This window comes from Amblyomma americanum, chromosome 4, assembly GCF_052857255.1.
Source record: "Amblyomma americanum isolate KBUSLIRL-KWMA chromosome 4, ASM5285725v1, whole genome shotgun sequence".
Taxonomy (NCBI): Eukaryota; Metazoa; Arthropoda; class Arachnida; order Ixodida; family Ixodidae; genus Amblyomma; species Amblyomma americanum.
The window spans coordinates 21070188-21087001 of record NC_135500.1 but is presented as its reverse complement, the minus strand read 5'-3'; the positions used below and the strand labels follow the sequence as shown (position 1 = coordinate 21087001).

The 16814-nt window shown below is 42.9% G+C and overlaps 1 pseudogene; it reads right to left on the bottom strand.

Annotated features, from left to right (window-relative positions):
* Positions 1-13857: 13857 nt before the first annotated feature.
* Positions 13858-15483, bottom strand: LOC144127826 (uncharacterized; annotated as a pseudogene).
* Between the last annotated feature and the right edge of the window lie 1331 nt (positions 15484-16814).

The window sequence follows — 16814 nt, the reverse complement described above, 5'->3', positions numbered from 1 at the left end:
AATTGGTGGAAATGGTCCTTCTCAGCCGTGTCATGTCATTCATTTCGCAAAATGCCCTCTTGAATTCATGTCAAATTGGTTTCAGGCCGGGTTTTCAATTTGGTTTGCTCATAATGATCTAGAGAGCCGTATTAAATTAGCTCGCAATAGAAAACAGTTTGCTGCGCTTGTCACCTTGGATGTCAGTAAAGCATACGACAGCGTTGAACACTCGACTCTTACTAAGATGACAGGAACTGAACTTCCCAAGCTATTTTGTAGCATGGATTTCATTTTTTTTTTTGAAAAAAGAATTTTACGGCTGGCAAAGTGGTGTTTCCTCAAGGAGATTTCCACACACAAGAGGTGTACCTCAAGGATCAGTTCTCTCACCTGTCCTTTTTAACATTTTTCTAAACTCAATTCCATGCATTCAAAATGTGAAAACTTATGTGTACGCCGATGATATTGCATTTTTTGCATCAGCAGGTGACATTCACGCTCTTTATCGAACCCTGCGAAATTACCTCAATGTTCTTGACAACTGGTTAGGAAGAATTCATCTGTCCCTCAATGTGAAGAAATGCGCATTTTTAGTATTTCCGGTTTCTGTTCCTGTAAATGTATGCCTGGTCTATAGAAATAACATAATACCTCAAGTTCAGACAGTGAAGTATCTCGGAGTAATATACGACTCTACTCTATCCTGGCGGCCACACATTGAGCATGTTTCGGCGAAAGCAGTTCGGGCCATTGGCATCCTACCCAGGCTTTGTAGTGCTTGGTCAGACATGAGAAGGCATACACTTCTGATGATTTATAAAATGTACGTCCGCCCAATTTTGGAGTTCGGGTGTGTTTTATTCTCAGGAGCTCCTGCCTCTAAACTTCGCCCTCTTGTGCTGTTGGAGCGTGAGGCGTTGCGCCTTTGTCTGGGGTTTCCAAAATATGTCGCCAATGCTGTTCTGCACATTGAGGCGCGAATTCCATCGTTATCAGCTAGGTTTCCCCTTTTAACAGTTCAAACATTTTTAAAATTGTGCGACTCACCTCTTCCAGCTTCCAGAATAATATTTCTTAGTCAACCTTCCGCCTTTTTTAGTGCCGCCTGGTCTCGTTTTCATACTCCGCAGATATGTTACGTGCAGTCCCTCTTTGATCCCATAAATATTCATTTCACAGATGTCCGCCAAATGTATAACAACTCATAATCGGTCCAGATTGAATTCGATGACATTTTCCCATCGAATGCAAAGTTGCAGCCCTTCCCGCTTCTTCAGGGTCTGTTGCAGGACCATGTAAGGTCCTTTCCCTCTCATGTTCTTATTGCTACCGATGCCTCGCAGGATCGCGAAAAGGCAGGTGTGGGAATTTTTTCGCCTTCACTGGATTTGCCTTTTTCTCTCCGTCTTCCTGACTTCACACCAATTTTTCTGGCTTAATTATTAGCAGTAGATAGATAGATAGATAGATAGATAGATAGATAGATAGATAGATAGATAGATAGATAGATAGATAGATAGATAGATAGATAGATAGATAGATAGATAGATAGATAGATAGATAGATAGATAGATAGATAGATAGATAGATAGATAGATAGATAGATAGATAGATAGATAGATAGATAGATAGATAGATAGATAGATAGATAGATAGATAGATAGATAGATAGATAGATAGATAGATAGATAGATAGATAGATAGATAGATAGATAGATAGATAGATAGATAGATAGATAGATAGATAGATAGATAGATAGATAGATAGATAGATAGATAGATAGATAGATAGATAGATAGATAGATAGATAGATAGATAGATAGATAGATAGATAGATAGATAGATAGATAGATAGATAGATAGATAGATAGATAGATAGATAGATAGATAGATAGATAGATAGATAGATAGATAGATAGATAGATAGATAGATAGATAGATAGATAGATAGATAGATAGATAGATAGATAGATAGATAGATAGATAGATAGATAGATAGATAGATAGATAGATAGATAGATAGATAGATAGATAGATAGATAGATAGATAGATAGATAGATAGATAGATAGATAGATAGATAGATAGATAGATAGATAGATAGATAGATAGATAGATAGATAGATAGATAGATAGATAGATAGATAGATAGATAGATAGATAGATAGATAGATAGATAGATAGATAGATAGATAGATAGATAGATAGATAGATAGATAGATAGATAGATAGATAGATAGATAGATAGATAGATATGTTTATTTGAGTGTGCCTCAACAGCCAAGTGGCCTAAACGAGCGCACACTAGGTCAGATACATCAAAAACACCACTTCAAAAGATTTAAAAGCAGGCACGAAAACAACAATTAGGCAAATATGCCATGTCATTAAACGTTTTGTTATATCATCATCATCAGCCTTACTACACCCAATGCAGGGCAAAGGCCTCTCCCATGTCTCTCCAATTAACCCTATCCTTTGCCAGCTGCATCCACCCTTTGCCTGCAAACTTCTTAATCTCATCCGCCCACCTAACCTTCTGCCGCCCCCTGCTACGCTTACTTTCTCTTGGAACCCACTCCGTTACCCTTAAAGACCAGCGGTTATCTTGCCTTCGCATTACATGCCCTGCCCAAGCCCATTTCTTTCTCTTGATTTCGACTAGGATGTCATTAACCCCTGTTTGTTCCCTCACCCACTCTGCCCGCTTCCGATCTCTTAACGTTACACCTATCATTTTTCTTTCCATGGCTCGCTGCGTTGTCCTTAACTTAAGCTGAACTCTTTTCGTTAGCCTCCACGTTTCTGCCCCGTAGGTGAGTACCGGTAAGATTATGCTGTTGTACACTTTCCTCTTGAGGGAAATTGGTAAACTGCCACTCATGATCTGCGAGAATTTGCCATATGCGCTCCACCCCATTCTTATCCTTCTAGTTATCTCCCTCTCATGATCCGGATCAGCTGTCACTACCTGCCCTAAGTAGACGTACTCCGGCACAATTTCTAGGCTCTCCCTGCCAACTGTGAACTGTTTTTCCCTTGCTAGGCTGTTGAACATTACCTTGGTTTTCTGCATGTTAATTTTTAGACCCATCGATCTGCTCTGCCTGTCTAACTCGTTGATCATGATTTGCAGTTCACCTGCTGAGTGACTCAGCAAGGCAATGTCATCAGCAAATCGCAGATTATTTAGGTATTCTCCATTTATTCTTATTCCCAACTGTTCCCAATTCAGGCCTCGAAAAACCTCCTGCAAACATGCGGTGAACAGCATTGGCGAGATCGTGTCTCCTTGCCTGACACCCTTCCTTATTGGAATTTTATTGCTGACTTTATGGAGGACTATAGTAGCTGTGCAGTTGCTATATATATCTTCCAGTATTTTGACATAAGGCTCTTCTACCCCCTGATTACGCAATGCCTGTATGACTGCTGAGGTTTCCACTGAGTCGAATGCTTTCTCGTAATCAATGAAAGCTATATAGAGAGGTTGGTTATATTCTGCGCATTTCTCTATCACCTGATTGATAGTGTGAATATGATCTATTGTGGAATATCCTTTACGAAAGCCTGCCTGATCATTTGGTTGATTAAAGTCTAACGTTGCCCTGACTCTATTAGCGATTACCTTAGTAAATACTTTGTAGGCAACGGATAGTAAGCTGATCGGCCTGTAATTTTTCAAGTCCTTGGCGTCTCCCTTCTTAAGAAATAAGATAATGATTGCATTCTTCCAAGCTTCTGGTACAGTCGAGGTCATAAGGCATTGCGTATACAGGGTGGCTAGTTTTTCTAGCACGATGTCCCCTCCATCCTTCAACAGATCTGCTGTTACCTGATCCTCCCCAGCTGCTTTTCCCCTTTTCATTGCTTCTAAGGCTTTCTTTACTTCATCTTTCGTTACTGGCGGGATGACGGATTGCTGTGCACTGCTGTTCTCATTAGCGCTCTGATTACATTGGCTACTGTACAGGTCTGTGTAGAACTCTTCGGCTACGTTAACTATCTTATCCATATTGCTAATGACATTGCCCTGCTTGTCTCTTAATGCATACATCTGGTTTTTACCTATGCCTAGTTTCCTCTTCACTGTTTTTAGGCTACCTCCGTTCTTTATAGCATGCTCGATTCTCTCCATATTAAACTTCCTTATGTCAGCTACCTTGCGCTTATTTATTAACTTTGATAGCTCCGTTAGCTCTATTCTATCGGTAGTGTTAGATGCCTTCATGTTTTGGCGCTTCTTAATCAGATCTTTCGTCACCTGAGATAGCTTCCCGGTATCTTTTCGAACTGTCCTACCGCCTACTTCTACTGCGCACTCCGTAATTATTGATGTCAGGTTATCGTGCATTGAATGAACATCAAGATTTGTAAACGAGTCATTGGACAGATGGCGTGCAAATCGGGATAAAATGTGTCGAAACATTTTGCAGCTTTTGCATGCGGCACACGAAAATTCAGCGACATCAGTAAGGTCCCACAGTTAATGTAACCGCGCACGACGTTTTGCAGAAACTGCATGTCACGTATGCGTCGCCTGTCGCCAAGGGTAGACATATTGAGGTCTGCCAAGAGAGAATCATAGTCGTAGAAATGACGGCGACCAATATATCTATCATAATAGATGCGTTTGAACTTACGCTGGACATTTTCAATTTTCGTGCAATAGGCGACAGATACGCTATTCCAGGCTACTGACGCGAACTCAAGACGCGGTCTCACAAGGGCACAGTATAGAGTGCGTAGACATTCGTGCCGTCGAAATTTTTTTGTTAATCTAGAGATAAGACCAATATGCCTCAATGTGCGTAACACAATTGAATTTACATGCAGTCTAAAATCAAGCTTTGAATCAACAACAACACCAAGGTCTCGTACATGAGCCAGGCGAGAAATCTCACCCGCCAAAAGTGTGTAATCAAACGTAACTGTGTCGCGTTTCCTCGTTAGAGACAGAACGGAAGTCTTCTTAATATTCAGTTTTAAGCGATTCATCAAACACCAATTCTCAACGTTGTTAATGTCAGCTTGCAATTGGCGGCAGTCCTCAATATCTCCAATATTACGGAATAATGTGAAATCATCTGCGAAGAGCAAAATTCTCGAGTTCTTGACATGTAACGGCAAATCATTAATAAACACTAAAAACAACAGCGGTCCTAAGTTGGAGCCCTGAGGCACTCCCGAAGATGACAGAAATTCGTTGGACACACAGCCGGAAAATCGTACCATGTTACGGCGGCTGCCAAGGTAGCTTTTGAGCCACCTGCAGTATATGGGGCAAAGTCCGTATCTTTCCATCTTCATCATAAGTACCTCATGGGAAACCATATCGAAAGCTTTGGTCATGTCAAAGTAGACTGCATCTACCTGACCACGATTAAATACATGTGGCCCAGTATAATCAAGAAAGCTGCATAAATTCGTTTCCACAGAGCGACCTTTCAAAAAACCGTGCTGCAGAATCGAGATCTTCTGTTTGAAGTATGAGCCCATGCGTTCGCACATAATCATTTCAAAAACTTTCGCAAAAGAACAAATTAGTGACACAGGACGAAAGTTGTTTACATCACAAGCATCGCCAGACTTGAATACAGGAACAACTACTGACAACTTCCAATGACGAGGGAAAACACCAGTTCGCAACGATAAGTTGAACAAATGCGCCAAAACAGGGCCGAAAATGTCAGCGCATCCTTTGATTATGAAGCTGGGAATTTCATCAATTCCTGTTGAAAGTTACGAAAATTAGACTTACGAAAATTAGAAACTACCGTTTCCCAGGTCCTGGTTATGACAGACTCTCTGTCCATTTGCTCTTCATTATCCTCAGCCACTGAGTCTCGGGCATTACGCCTCTTTAAGTTCCTTATTCCGCTCCATCTAAATTCGGTAAGGTTGCTTTGGGTACCAGGTCACATGGGCTTTCACTTAAATGAGGTTGCGGATTCCTTAGCAAGAGCCTCTCTCTGCGGCCCAATTGTTGCTGTCCTGCCAACGTGTGCATATGGAGCTGCGGTGAGGTTTCGCAGCTACACAATATTTCAGGAATTTGCTGCCTCGGCTCTTACATCATCTCCCGAATATCAGCATCTTCTGCATCCTTGGAGTAGCAAAGACTGGCGCTCGCGCAGACTAGAGGTCTCTTTCATCCGTTTGCGTTGCCGGGCTCTCCTTCTAAATTTATACCTTCACAGATCTGGCCTGGCGGCTTCCTCACTGTGCCCTTTTTGTGCCGAACCTGAGACATTAGATCACTTCCTGCTGTTCTGCCGCCGCTTCTCTCATTTGAGGAAGCGTCTTTTGCAAACTCCATTTCATCAACTGGGCTTGCCTGTGTCCTCCGCGGTTGTTCTTTCCATTGGTGCTTCTTTGCTTGGACGAAGCGACAGGAGTGTGTGCTTTGCTGTGCAAAATTTTCTTCAAGAAACGCAGCGACTCCCACTCTAATTTCTTATTCCCGCTCTCAGTCAGTACGACAGTGAAACATTACAGCCATTGAATACTATTATGCACATTAAGCCATTGTCCCGTCCTCGATCTCAGAGTTGACAGGACTCTCTACTTCCGTCTTCCAATCTATCAGACTACATACTATTACCACTCCTTTTCCCATCAAAACTTTCCTGTATCCAGCAATTAACCGCCTGTTTCTTGGCCGCGCCCTCGTAGTGGGTATGTGACAGCAATGTCTGAGGCCTTCCTTCCTTCCTTCCTTGACTAACATGGTGCTGATTTCCGCAAACACGCGCGACATAGCACTCTGGGTATACCAAATTTCTCATTCTTCAAAACTCTCGCTGTCGGAAATTGAATCTTCAGCAATTTTGTTTGGAGCGAGCCACAGAGCCTTCACACACCGAAAATATCCAGTATGCGATGCTTACATTTAACGATGGCAGGACTGCCCGAGCCGATGTTTTCAGTTTGTTTGGTGTTGGAACAGGACGCTGCACAGTGGTTGTCCGAGGGTGAGCTGAGCTTACTCTACTTTGAAAAATGGGCTATACAGCTGACCTGAAAATTCATGCATCAGCGTGCTTTTGCTGAGTGTAATTTTATATTGAACCTCTTTTTTTCACTTCAAAGAGAATTATCTCGAAACCTCAATTTTCGCAACATTTGACCAAAGCTACTTTTTTCGCTTGAAAGGCAGTTTTATTAAGACATCAATTTTCGCCAAATTTGACCCTTTTGCAGGAACCACAAGAATCACCTAACAAACACATGTGGGAGTGTACAGAAGCAGAGTTGTAGAATGAACGCAGGGAATTTCGTTTCATAGGATGTTTTGTGCCAAATTTGATTTGAAGATTGGTTGGATCCAGAAAAAGTAACAAAAGGGTAATGTACTATGTTTGTCCTTATAAAGACAGCATGAAAAGCTGGTCACAATTATACCAGTGCGATGGCTCTATCCTAGGTAGTAGTAGTAGTTATAGTAGCACTGTAAGACATTTAATCATCCTGGTTATAATTACACCGGTGCGACGTTGGAGCAGGCACGAGCGGGCACCCATGGCATGCTTGTAGACGCAGGGCTGCTTTCACACCACGACGCAGTGGATGGCGAACCTTGCACGCAGCTGGACCTTCCGCAGAGCCGCCGCCAGGAAGTGCTTACGTTAGCGCACGACATACCATGCGGGACTATTTTTCGCAATAGAAAACTAAGCAGCGCATACGCAGCGCATTTTTCAGGCCGACGCTCGCCGCTGATGTTTGATGTTACTGTCAGATTTGCCACACCTGTCGTTACACGCCACACTGGAAGGTCCCCTTTAGTACATGCAAATATGGTCATCAGCAATTACGACAGCAGTTACCTGTGTTACATAATAAACTTAACACTGCAAATATTCACATTAACGCAAGAACTCCTCGATCTTGGAAACTGCAGTGTATGCGATACTCTTCCGCCAATGTGCTACAGTCGTCTCTACAAAGTAGTACTGTTTAGAGTTTTTTCTCATTATTTATTTCTACAGTAATGTATGCTACTGTGTATTGTATTATTGTAAACTAATGCATGGTGCTGTATTTTTTGTGTGCCATTGTATACGCCCCCTTCTTCTGTGGCGCTGACCAGGAACGCGCCTTTCCCACTTCGATCGCCACCACGCCAGTGTTGGCGCATTTGGATGTTGCAGCCCCCACCAAAGTCCATACTGACGCCAGTGGCTACAGCATCGGCGCTGTGCTCTCTCAGCGGCAATCCGGTCACGACCCTGTCATCACCTACGCCAGCCCCCTCCTCTCTGCCCAAGAGCTCAATTACTCCATTACAGAATGCGAGTGCATAGCCCCTGTTTGGGCAGTTGGGAAATTCTTTCTCTATTTATACTGCCGCCATTTTACGGTTAAAACAGACCACCATGCGCAGTGCTGGCACTATTCCCCGAAAGACGCTAAGGCCGGCCTGGTCGTTGGGCATTGCGCCTGCAAGAGTACGATTACACAGGGATCTACAAGTCTCGCAGGTTGCACACACACGCCGACTACCTCTCCCGTCACCCTGTTGGCCAGTCTGACAATCTTGGCAGTGCCAGCGACGCCAACCTGTTCCCTGTCTCTGCCCTCGCCCACGTGAGCGAAGAACAGCGCCGCGATGACGAGTTGCACTCTATTTTCAACCGCCTCAACTCCGCTCCATCTGATTCTCCGATGCGGCGCTTCGTGCTCCATGATGAATGTTCATATCGCCGCAGCCTTAATCCAGCTGGCCCCGACATCCTCCTAGCAGTGTCCAAGCACCTTCCTCCTGCCATCCTCCAAGAGCCTGAGGTTTGAAGTTTGAATTTGAAATTTATTTTACCGCAAAGCAAAATGATACATGAGATGTAGTAGGGAATGTAGGGGAAACGATACATACAAGTAGCTTGACTAGCCCCACCTCCCAATAACTGACAGCGGACGCTTTGACAGAGGTAGGTAGCACAGATTTACACAACAAATATCACAACTACGATTCTAATTTGTAAACGACAGACTCAAAATGCAAACAACACTGTTACATCACAAATTGGAATAAACAGCGGAATATTGTCAAGCTTTACACAAAAAGCGAATACAAGTCAAGTGTAGAAAGTGCACGCAAATTCTCTATTGTGATGTGGCATTTATTTAAAACCTGTGGATTTTTGAATTTAAAAGTTTATTCGGCCATATTTACAATAAGCCCCCGGGTAGAGACAAAAGGAGACGGACAGAGCATGCCTCCTGACGAGGCCTACACCCCGGCTTACCCGTCAGGACACTGGTGACAAAACGGTAAATCACATTTACAATTAAAAAAAATCACTTTTCAAGAAAAGAACAGCATACTTCAGGGTAGCAAACCTGATCACAAAGAAAAAAGAGAAATACATTCTGATAATCTGAACAAAAAACAAACACGACACCGTTACGCCCGAACTGTCTATCCATAAAAATAGAACACAGCTTATAACTAGAAAACGAAAATCATTAGCAAAATTGATAACACACTTGAGTATAAATATAACGGCAGCAGAAAAATCCACTGCACTCATAAAAGATGGTACCAACTTAACTCAAGTAATTGCAAAATTACAAAACAGGAAACAGCAACTTCAATTTCTTCTTAAAGGCAAAACAGCTTGTAGATTCTTGAGCCATTTCCACTAAAGATGGGTGCGCATCACATAAGGCTGCAATTTGGTTATTTATACTTTATGTTCCATAATTCGCTCTACATGTTGTAGTAGGTAGGGAAAGCACACCACGCAATTCGTATTTACTGTTTCTAGAAAGGTACATATTCTGGAAGGAAGTGAAATCCTCCTTAATACTATAAAACATGTGAATTGCTAAGCTTAAGTCATAAAAGTCAAGGAAACTGCGTGTATGAAAAGTTTTGAAGAGATTTGTTCCATCAGTTGGACATATACTTGAGGCACGTAAGGCTCTTTTCTGGGGAGCAAATAATTTATGTGAATAAGTTTTATTGCAGGTACCCCATACTAGATTGCAATATACTAGATTACAGTGAACCAGAGAAAAATATATTTATTTTTAACCTGCTGTTGTAGAAGGTGTCTTATTCGATTAATGACACATAAAGATCTGGCCATCTTCAATCTGATGTTGTTCACGTGATCGGTCCACCCTAGATCACTGCGGAAATACACACCAAGAAAACGAATGCTATGCAGTTCTTCAATTCTTAAGTGGTGAAACTGAAGTGAGATGTGGTGATCTATTGGCTTTTTTTGGGGGTGGAAAAGCATGAATTTCGTTTTGTTAACATTCAATTCAAGTTGATTAACAGAGAGCCAAATCATTAACTTTCTCAGCCAGACATTTGATTGCTGTTCAAGTGTTTGTAGGTTAGTGACCGAAAAGAACACGTTTGTGTCATCGGCATACAACACAATATAAGTAGTATATGTAAGTAGCGTATAAAAATATTAACAATGTCATTGATATATACAATAAACAAAAGGGGTCCTAGAATAGAATAATGGGGGAGCCCAAAGTTTTCTAAAGCAAACAAATTTTATATTATGTATTTTCGTGTATTGCCTGCGTGCATTTAAATAATTCTCAAATAGTTTAGTGGTAATTCCATGAATTCCTTATATCTCGAATTTTTTAAGTAATATTGAATGCTTAACCGAATCAAAAGCCTTGGAAAAATCTGGAAATATACAAACCCTGTAAGCCTACTTTCAAAATTTTGAACTAAACAATTTTTATGTCTAAAAGCGCTGTTTGGGCCGGTAGAGAGTGTATTTTTGCCAGATGCACCCAGCGTCGCTGACGAACTGCAGATCGCACGCGTTGCAGTTATCTTCTGATGACGTAGGAGGCAATCTGCGAGGTCAGAAAAACGCCGCTTGAACGCTTTGCGGTGATCCGTGCCGGCGCCACAGCTGTCCGATGAGTGAAGGAGATGACGCTGTTCCAGGCTTTCTGAATGGTCAAGAGGGGATGGTCGGGAGGGGGCGTAGGTTGAATGTCCTGGCCGGTAGGGAGTGTATCTTAAGCAGATGCTCTCAGTTCAGTTCAGTTCAGTTCAGTTTTATTCCTTAAAGGCCCCCATTTCAGGGGGTGTTACATAAGGGGTGGGATTACATTTGTAGTGAGGAAAACAAACAGCGATGGTCATTTAACATTGAAGGTGATCTGTTACGCTTTCTTGAAAAGCAGATGTTAAAGCGATGTCGACGATGTCATGGGGTAGGCCGTTCCAGTCCGTGGCTGTTTGAAGAAATAACGAAGCTGAAAACGTAGTAGTGCGTGATAGTGGGCGGGCAACTTGAAGGGGCTGACTGGTGCGGTGAGATATGCGTGATGCGGCGGCGATATACGGTGCTTGATTGAGAGAAGAATAAAAGAATTTGTGATAAAGGGTGAGGCTAGCAATGCGACGACGAAAAGAGAGGGGTGGCAGTCCGGATGTAGCTTTCAAGGATGAGACACTGACGTCATATGAGTATGAGGAATGAATGAATCGGGCAGCACGATTCTGCACAGCCTCCAATGCGGTGATTAGATATGCTTGTTGTGGGCTCCAGATGGGGGATGCATATTCTAATTTGGGTCTTATAACTGATTTATACGCGAGCAATTTAACATTTGGTGGGGCAAGACGAAGGTGACGTTTTAGAAAACCGAGTGTTTTGTTTGATGCTGAAATGATGTTACCAATATGAACCTGCCATGATAGATTAGAAGAGAGGGTGACTCCTAGATATTTATATGATTGTACTTGCTCAATCTGTGTGTTAGAAATTGAATAATGAAAGAGATATGGATTGTGACGGCGAGTGAAGGACATGAGTTTACATTTAGTAGGATTGAGGGACATTAGCCAGTTATCACACCAATTTAGTACGTTGTTAAGCTCTGTCTGAAGAGTGTATTGATCGTGATAGTTATTAATGGTGCGGTAAATAACACAATCATCTGCGAAAATTCGAATACTACAGGAAACATGCAGGGCCAAGTCGTTAATATATATTAAGAATAGGAGGGGACCGAGGACAGAACCTTGTGGGACCCCTGAAGTAATCGGGAGAGATGTAGACAGATGGCCGTTAAGATAGACTGACTGAGAACGGTTAGTTAGGAATTCTTCAATCCATTTGAGAGTATTAGGGGGTAGGTTCAGCTTTGAGAGTTTTAGTAATAGCCGGCGGTGGGGAACCTTGTCAAAAGCTTTGGCGAAATCAAGAAAGAGGGTGTCTGTCTGCATATTATGGTCTAGATTAGTGTGCAAGTCGTGAAGGAAAAGCGCTAGTTGGGTTTCGCAAGAGAGGCCCTTACAAAACCCATGTTGTGAGGGGTGACAGAAATGGTTTCGGTCCAAGAAGTTTACGATTTGTGAGTAGATGACATGTTCCATGATTTTACAAGGCACACTAGTCAATGAAATGGGGCGGTAATTCAAGGGCGAGTCTCTGTTACCTGATTTGTAGACTGGAACGACCTTCCCCGTTTTCCAATCAAGAGGCAAAATTCCTGAGGAGAGTGACTGTGAGAAAATGAGACATAAATATGATGCACAAATTGATTCCACGTTTTTCAATAGTTTTGAATTAATCAGGTCCATACCAGCTGATGATGAAAGTTTCATATTACGAATTATGGATGAAATGCCTTCTTCGACGAACGTGACTGCCGGCATGGGGGTTTCTAAGTTAAAGGGTGGTAATTGTGAAAGTGCGTTGGGTTCGGTAGTGAACACAGATGTGAATGCATGGTTAAATATTTCTGCGCAATCATGGTCAGTCACTGCTTCATGTGAATCATTCGTCAGTTTAATATCGGGAGGATGTGTTGGGTTTAAAACTTGCCAGAATTGCTTGGGGTTTCTTATAAGTAAGTTTGGTAAGTCATTGTGATAAAATGAGTACTTGGCGTTACGAACAGAAAGTAGGTATGATTTTTCGGCCTCGAAGTATTTTCCTCATGCGGCCGGCGTGTGGTTTCGTTTGGCGGTACGAAACAATCGTTTCTTTTTGTTTTCGAGTCGTTTTAAGCGCTGGGTAAACCATGGTTTATTGCGATTAGTATGAAAGGTAATCCTTGGTACGAACATATTAGTGAGATGATTTAATTTGTTCTTGAATATTAGCCAGTTTTCATGAATTGAGCGAGTGTGAAATGCGGATACGTATTCAGGAAAAAAGGAGTTAAGTTCTTCAGTTATTGCATTATAGTTACCCTTATCGTAGAGGTGTATCGTTTTATCGGATGTCTGTTTTTGAGTCGAGGTAAATGAGAATAAAGCGTGCATGACTTTGTGATCGCTGATTTCAGGAAGGTAACTGATGGATGATACATTCTCGGGGCTGCTTGTTAGTATCAGGTCGAGTGTGTTTGCTGATTCTCGTGAGACACGGGTTGGTTGGGAAATTAATTGAGTGAGGTTAAAATTTAAACTGACATCGATGAAGTTCTTCGCCCCTGCATGACACGTTATTGTGGAACTAGCTATGTTCTGCCAATCAATATCCGGGTAGTTAAAATCACCAAAAAGAAGAATACGGGCATTTGGATATGTGAAAACAAGTTTATGAAGGATGTTGTTCAGGTGACGTGGGAAGTCTGGACTAGTCTGGGGGGGGGGGGGGGGGGGCTGTAGCAAACGCCAAGCAGAACTGTTACGGGGGGAGCGCGACAGATGAGCCATATGGCTTCAATGTCGGATGCGACGTCAACAACAGAGCACGATATGCCTCGATGAATGGCAACGAGAACACCGCCCCCCCGTTTGCCTTTCCGATCGTTTCGATACACTTCGAAGTTGGGTAAATCGGCCAAAATTTCCGCATCCGTTACGTCACTATTTAGCCAAATTTCTGTTAGTATTAGTATGTTGCTTCCGGATGACGACATGATGTTTGATATGAGTTCGCGCTTTGGAAGAAGACTACGGATGTTAGTGAATATTATCGAAAACGAGAGAACATTGTGCGGTGGAGCGGGTCGACGATTTGTTAAAGTTTTGTGACGGGGCAATTGCTATGCTATTTCCTTAACGGTTTGGGATGATGCGTCAAATACATAGCGTTTTGAGCCGATGTGCAGGGTTTTGAAGCGCAAGGAGTACTTGTTAGAATTGGCTTTGGCAAACACTAGTAAGTGTTTACGCGCGTGTCGAACGGTGCGGGAAAAGTCCTCTCCAATACTGTAGTTTGTGTCTTTTAATTTACGGCCATTTGATAACAGTGTGTCTTTGGTTTTATGAGATATGAATTTTACGATTACGGGACGAGTTCGGTCGGCTGCATGATTTCCGAGGCGATGCGCTCTTTCAATGTCGTTAGGTTCCAAGGTTATATCAAGACTATTGCGGCAAACATCAATGACTAGTTTTTCTGACTCAGCCCACGTTTCAGCGCTAGCAGGGTCAGAGATGCCATAGAAAATGAGGTTATTCCGACGTGATTGGTTTTCCGCGTCATCCAGGCGTGTTTCTAGTTCTTCAATCTTTTTAGCTTGGTTGATTGTGGTTGACTGCATTATTTCAATATCGTTTCTGAGGTGAAGAAGTGTTTGGTAATGCGCTTCGAGATCGGCCATTGGTTTGTCTAGGCTTGCTATGGTTTGATCTGTTGTGTTCAGCTGTGTTTTGAGGCCCTGTATTTCCGTAATCAACAGGGTCTGTCCCGCGTTTAGCTTCTGTAGTTCAGCGAGTACAGCAGCGTTTCCCTCAGGACCAGGGTTAGTCTCAACGTCACCTGATAGCATGAGCAAGGAATGAATTACGTGAGCACACTCAACGGCAATGGCGACACAGCAGTGCGGGCTCGGAAACTGCACCAAAATATAATTACTGGATTTTTTAGCGAAGAGGGCATACGATGTACTGACCTGCATCGCAAAGGTACGCGGATTAGGTGGCTGCGCTGTGGTGCAGTCACCGAGCCCACGAAGCGGTGTCAGCGGGTGAAGCTCTTTTATACATGTTGGCATTGTTGCTGATGTCGATGTGGCCACCCATGGTACTGTGATTTCCGGTGTGTGCAGCTCCTCTGGCGGCACATCCAGTAGGGACGAGCACTCGTCGGGCGGTAGATGGCAGGAGCCCGGGTCATCACCAGTGTACGGCAGTGCGCACACCGATTACGCCCCCGTAGACAGGCCTGCCAGAGACGGCAGCAGCAGGCTGTCAAATGCGAGGACGGTCGTCTGCATCGCAAAGGTAAGCGGATTAGGTGGCTGCGCTGTGGTGCACTCACCGAGCCCACGAAGCGGTGTCAGCGGGTGAAGCTCTTTTATACATGTTGGCATTGTTGCTGATGTCGATGTGGCCACCCATGGTACTGTGATTTCCGGTGTGTGCAGCTCCTCTGGCGGCACATCCAGTAGGGACGAGCACTCGTCGGGCGGTAGATGGCAGGAGCCCGGGTCATCCCCAGTGTACGGCAGTGCGCACACTGATGACGCCCCCGTAGACAGGCCTGCCAGGGACGGCAGCAGCAGGCTGGTAAATGCGAGGACGGTCGTCTGCATCGCAAAGGTAAGCGGATTAGGTGGCTGCACTGTGGTGCAGTCACCGAGCGTAGCTGACGGACTGCAGATAATAATAATAATAATAATAATAATAATAATAATAATAATAATAATAATAATAATAATAATAATAATAATAATAATAATAATAATAATAATAATAATAAATCTTTTATTGCACATAACGTGCAGAGGGCAATGAAACGGGCCTGTCAAAGCCTCTAGTGGCTTCAGGGGCTTGGCCCGGCAAAGTAGGCAGACGGACGTGCAATATAAACATTAAATATGAACATAATATCAACACAATACTAACACGAAATGAATAGTGACCAAGGTGCAAAAGGTTAGGAAAAGTAGCATGAACAAGTAATGAAAATAAACTGCAAGGAACCTAAGTTAAGAGAACTGTAGTTTAACAATTCATTACTGATCATGAACATTTTTCAGACATATGGGAACCGTGTTAAAATGAGTGAACTATGATTTTAGCGCTTTTTTTGATGTTGCGGAAAACAGTTCCTCTGGCAGGTCATTAAAAATTTGGGGAACATAAACACAGCGCCTGGCTTCCCCATACCTTGTTGAGGAGCGCGGCACCTTAAAACGAATGGAACTACGCAGGCGTCGGGAAGCTGTATTTCGCGTTTTGAAATTGCTGTCCCAGAAATGTCGTACAACTACAGTCTGTAGAAAGAGTGTTCGAAAGCATGGAAGACCAAGTGCTGTGAAAAATATTATCAGACATAGAGAAGGCGGCGTTATAGGCTATGTTTCTTTGTATGTTTCTTAATAAAGTGTCAACTTTGTTTTGCCATCTGGTGGAGCAAAAACGAAAAACAGTAATCCCATATCGGAGAATGCTGTACACCAGAGCATGCGCAATATTTTATTTATGTGAAAAGTAACAGTGCATTTTATATGGAAAAACAACCAGGCCGCGCTCCGAAGCTTATCACGGACATGTGATCGCTGGCTGTGCCAAGACATATCACTGTCGAAGAAGACTCCCAAGTATTTTACCGAATTCACATAGGCACGCACCGACAGGGAAAACAGCCGTGAACATGCAGAAAAACCGGCGCATCCATAGCGGTTAGTTTTAACGGGAATCTGAAGAAAACTAGTTTTGTTTTAATCGAGTTAACCTCCAAGCAGTTATTAGCGAACCAAGTCATTGTTTTTTCTATATTATTCTGGAGATTAGTAATTGCCATGTTGTAAGAAAAGTGCTTGGAAAGCAATACAGTGTCGTCAGCGTTTTTAAATATTAGTCCTTTGGAAATAACGTGAGATAAGTCATTAACGAACAAATTGAACAGAAGAGGTGATAATATGGAGCCCTGTGG